This window comes from Orycteropus afer, unplaced genomic scaffold (genome assembly GCF_000298275.1).
Source record: "Orycteropus afer afer isolate SDZICR_OR568_19922 unplaced genomic scaffold, OryAfe1.0 scaffold00004, whole genome shotgun sequence".
In the NCBI taxonomy this organism is placed as follows: domain Eukaryota; kingdom Metazoa; phylum Chordata; class Mammalia; order Tubulidentata; family Orycteropodidae; genus Orycteropus; species Orycteropus afer.
In genome coordinates this window covers 16,057,611-16,063,244 of record NW_006921591.1, presented here as the reverse complement: position 1 = coordinate 16,063,244, position 5,634 = coordinate 16,057,611, and positions in this window count along the sequence as shown.

Below are 5,634 nucleotides of genomic sequence, written 5' to 3'. Positions count from 1 at the left end.
CGGTGGCGGGGCCGTGCGGGGCGAGGAGCTGTAGGATCCCAGTCGGGGGGGGGGTGTCTTCGTCCTGGTCTCACCTCCTTTGCTACCTTCCGTGGCCTAAACACTCTGCGAGCGAGGCGACTAGGTAGGAGGTATCACCACACCAGCGGACCAGCCTGCTGGTTTCATCCGGTGCTCTCATCTCCGCCTCCGCTTCCGCCAAGGCAGCTGCGGAACGTGCGCCGGATGGGGGCCAGGCGCAAAGCACGCCGGTCCGGGGAGGGGGCGGAACGGAAGGAGGCAGGGCTCTCGGGGGCGGGGCCGAGCGCAAAGCAATCCGGACCGGGAACTCGACGGGGCCGAAAAAGCTGCGGGCAGGATTCTTGCAGAGCCAGGCGGAAAACATGCTGGTCATGGCTCTGAAGGAAGGAATTGGCGCGAGAGACCACCCAACCAGTGACTCGGAGAGGATCTTGCAGGGGTAGAGTCTTCGCCGTCAGCCCTTCCCTTACCTGAGCAATATGGGTTGGGTCTGCAACTTGCAAGTGGTATAGCTGGTGGCGGGCTGAGCAACGCCGGTTGTGGCAGTTTCTCTCTGCATTTGTGAAGTCTTGTCATCCCATTTAACCCTTGAGGAGACGGCAACCCCAGGAGGGTGACGGCCGTGTGAGGGCTCCGAGGAGGCCTATGGCAGTACTGCTAGCGGAACCTGCGTTCATCTGACTGCTAGGCGGGTGCCTTTTACTCTCTGGAAGCACTAACCGCAGGTAGACGTGCAGGGCTAAATTTTTATGACCACATCTGCTACTCCTACCCCCCACCCCGCCCCCAGCTTCTCCCAAGTGCCCCACACTGTACAGTTCACAAAGCAGCGTCACATCTGTCACATCACCTTCCCAGCAGTTCTGTGAGGTAGATCAGGGATCACCTTGTCTTTGGGCCAAATCCAGCCCACTGTTTAGGTAAATAAAGTTTTATTGAAACACAACTGTGCTCATTCCTTTACATATTTTCTGTAGTTGCTTTCTCACTACAAGGGCAGAGTTCAGGAGTGCAACAGACAGTATGGCCCACAAAGCCTAAAATATTTACTATCTGGCCCTTCATAGAAAAACTTGGTCTTCCCCTGAAGTAGGTTATGCTCATTTTACACGTCAAGAAACAGACCTGGAGCTTGTGCAGAATGCTGGGCTAGTATACACCTGGTGTGCATCACAGCAGGATAGGACCCCATTCATATATATTTTCCATTGTCCCTCTTGTCTGCAAATTCTCCCAAGTGGGTATCTCTGGGTCTGACTTTTCCTTTCATTCCAGCTTCCTCTTGCATGCTTCAACCCCATCCTGGGCAGAAAACTGGGTCCTTGTGATTGGACTTGGGAAGGTTAGCAGCCCCTTGACCACTGGGTCTCTAGACATTGACACCACTGTAGTGGCCAACGGAGGGGTTTCTGTTTGGGTTCATGGAATCTGGAATTAGACAGTGGTGATAATTGCACAACACTGTGAATATACTAAAAACCACCACATTGTACACTTTAAATGGTTGAAAGTGAATTTTATGTTAAAAGGCATATATTAAAAAGTAGGCAAACCAACACCACTGCAGAGCTGATTTATTACTTAATCAACTAAAGCACCCCAAGAGGTTACATTTCCCCATGAGACAGATGTGTGTTTTGCTTAAGACTGGGCTTCCCAATAAGAAGACTATATGGTCATTTATCTTGTGTGCTTGGGTGGTCGATTGTCTTCAACACCTCTTCCCTCACCACTTCCTGAAATTCTGCCATTCATGAGTTCATTTATTCATTCAGCTTCTACCCTGCCAAGTGCTGGGGATAAAAATATGGATAAGTAACAGCACAATGGTGAACCTTAGGCAAATCCTTTTCTGAGTGTGGGACTAGATATAGAGAGAAGAGTTGAGAAAGAGTAGCCATGACAAGATGGGTCAGGCCTTGGAGAGAAGCCTGTAGGTGACTTTGAGTTTAGAAGATAGGTTCTCGGAGTTGAGGCTGCATGGCTCCAAAGGCCTCCCTACAAATCCCTAATGTGAGGCTGGAGTTGGTCAGTGTCTGGCCCCATTAGCAGAGGCTTCCCAGGCAGTTGTTTTCCTGCCATGTAGAGTCCTCTCCTGACAGCCTTTCTCTGCTGCTGTTTGGCAGGATCAAAGAATAGCTGTGATGAGGTTTCTTGGTCCTTCTTCTCTGCTAGGATTGTCCTTTTCTAGAATGTCCTGCTCTAGCTCTGGGAGGGGCTGGCCTGACTCAAGGCTGGCCCAGGGAAGCTGGGTCAAGGACCTGCTCCTGCCATGGTACCTCTGGCCTGCCCCTGCCAGCTTCTCCTGACTGGGCACTGTGTCCAGGGGTTCATTCAGAGGCTGAGAACCAGGCCCACAAATGTACCCCTGAATGGTGCTCCTGGGCTAGCAGCCAACCAAATGCCTCAGCAGCAGAACAGATAGGCCTTAGCTCTGTTCCCTCAGGGACCAACTCCTTGCACCATTCCTTCTTTCTGCTGTTTGTGGGTGTGACCTTACTTTCAGCAAGGGTTTACTTACTCAGTTTACACATTTATTTACTATATTTATTCATGTAGCACCTATAAATATAAGAAAATAAGATCATTTCTGACAGAGGTAAGCTATTAAAGAAATAAATCTGGTTAATAAGGAAGAACAAAGCTATCACTTTGAAGAGTAGGGTGTGCCTGACTCAAGCCATGGTATTTTCAATATTCTCATATGCATGTGAAAGCTGGACAATGAATAAAGAGGACTGCAGAAGAATCAATGCATTTGAATTCTGGTGTTGACAAAGAATAATGAATGTACCATGGACTGCTAGAATAAGGAACACATCTTCTGTCCTGGAGGAAGTGTAGCTGGAATATTCCTTAGAAGTGAGAATGGCCAGACTGTCTCATACTTTGGTCACGTTGTCAGAAGTGACCAGTTGGAGAAGGATATCATGCTAGGTAAAGTAGATGGGTCAGTGAAAAAGCATAAGACCCTTAACGAGATGAACTGAACTGACTGTGATGATGGGCTCGAACATAGCAACGATTGTGAGTGGTGTAGGACTGAGCAGTGTTTCATTTTGCTGTACATATGGTTGCTATGACTTGAAACTAACTTAACGGCACCTACCAACAAGGTAAAGAAGGTAAGGTAGGGAAGGCTGTCTGTTGAGGTAATGTTTGAGGTGAATCCTGAAGGATGAGATAGAGATCTACCTGAAAACCACCACAACAGAGAGAATAGCCAGTTCCCAGGTCCAAAGAAAAGAATGAGAATAGTGTGTCTGGGGGCTGAAAGCACAGTCTGGCTGAAGTGAAGCAAGAGGGAAAGGTAGGCAGGGGCTGAATCACCAGGGTCTTGTGAGCCTGAGAAAGGACCTTGCATTTTACTCTAATTGCAATAGCAGGTCCTTGATGACCTTGATAAGAGCTGTTGGGTGGAGAGGTGAACAGCAAACTTGACTGGTAGAAGAGAGAATGAGAGGTGAGAAATGGAGTCAGGGAATGCAGACAACTCTTTAGCTGTGAATGGGAGAAGAAAGTGCTGCTGTTTGAATTCCCAATCCATTGCTACTGAGTTGATTCCAATGCATAGCAATCCTGTAGGACAGAGTAGAAGCGTCCCATAGGGTTTCCAAGTCTAACTTTTTGCCGAAGCAGACTGCCTCATCTTTCTTCCATAGAGTGGCTGGTGGGTTCAAACTGCTGTTCTTTTGATTAGGAGCCCAATGCTTTAACTACAGCCCCACCAGAGCTCCTTTGAGTAGAATTATGTCCCTCCAAAAAGATATGTTTGAGTCTTAACCCCTGATACCTGCGAGTGTGACCTTATTTGAAAAGGGAGTCTTTGCAGATGTAATCTAGTAAAGATGAAGTGAAACTGAATTAGTGTGGTCCTTAATGCAATATAACTGGTGTCCTTATAAGAAGAGGCGAAGAAACACAGACACACAGAGGGAAGACAGCCGTATGAAGGAGGCAGCAGAAACTGAAGTGATGAATTTACAAGCCAAGGAATGCCAAGCACTGCTGGAAGTCACCAGATGCTAGCAGAGAGGTTTGGAACAGATTCTTCTCCAGAACCTCAGAGAAAGCATGGCATAGATGATAACTTGGTTTTTGATTTCTAACCTCCAGAACTATGAGAGAATAAGTTGCTGTTGTTTTAAGCCACTAGTTTGTGGTACTTTGTTATGTCAGCCCTGGGAAACTAATACAGATGGAGTGGTAGCTCAAGGTGAACATGAGGTCTAACAAAGTTGTTGTTGTTGTTTAAATGACACAATGTCAAGGCATGTTTATATTATAATTACCTCATTGAGAGAGCTAAATAGATAATGCCAGAGAAAGACCACTGTAGGCAGGAAGGAATTTCTTGGGTAAGTAAGAGGGGTGGGACCCAGGGCAGGAGTGGAAGGAGTAGTTGGATAAGGAACATTTCTTTGCTGTAATGAGAAGGAAGCTATGATCAATGGACACAGGGTAAGTAGGCTGGTCATTTCATGGTGGGAAGATGAGGCTGTTTTTATCTGATTGCTTTTATTTCTCAGTGACATATGAGTTGAGAGTGCAGTGGGAAGGGGATATTGAAGATTTTAGGAAACCAGATGTAAAATTTCCATTTGTACAGGGAGAAAAAAATCCACCAGGGAAATATGATTGCTCTGCAGTGTTCAGTGCCCATTTGAAATATGTGGTCAAAAATGCAATGTGGGACTGGTAAGTATGGTTGTATGATTTTCTCCAACAATGTTCAGGTGCACAGGTGCAGGGATGGGCAGATAGTTGAGTTTAACCAGAGCAGAGTTTAGCCAGGCAAGAACAAAGTAGGGAGAGAGAGAGAGATTGAGAGATTGAGAGAGAGAGAGAGAGAGAGAGAGAGAGAGAAGAGAAGGGAAGTGATAATAGGTGCAAAGGAGTGATTATCTAGTGATAGACCATCAACTTCAAGATAGTGAGGCTATATGGGGTGATTTATATATTGTTGTTGTTGTTATGTGCCGTTGAGTCAGCCCCGACTCATAGCGACCCCTCCTTGGGTTTCTGAGGCAGTATCACTACGGAAGTAGGATTGCCCAACCTTCCTTCCGAGGAGTGGCTGGTGGGTTTGAACCGCCAGCTGTCTGGTTAGCAGGCAAGTGTCTTAGCCACTATGCTACCAGAGCTATATTAAACACTTAAATAGTGCCAGGCACTGTCTCTTAAGTATTTTACAGAGTGAAGAAGTGGCAGAATCATTGGCCCAGTAGATCAGAAGGCTTGTTGGAGAGAAGGTACCATACTAAGCCAAGTAGAAGAATAAAAAAAGTAAGAGGGTGGGAGACTTCAAACAGACTTCTCAGAGATGATTCCAATATTGGTTATGACAAGGTCAGTGCTTTGACTTGGAATGATTGACTAAGGTGGCAAAAATGAAGAGAATATTGAGAACCGAAGAGCTCAGTTATGAAGATGCCAGGGTGTTGGATGGATTTTCTTTTATATTTTCTTTTATTTATTACTTATTGTGATTTGGGTGAAGGTTTACAGAGCAAATTTGCTTTCCATACAGCAGTTCACATATACTTTGTCTCATGTCATTGACCACAGTTTACCACAATGCAACAGCTCCCTCCCACTTCCTCCCCATAGTTA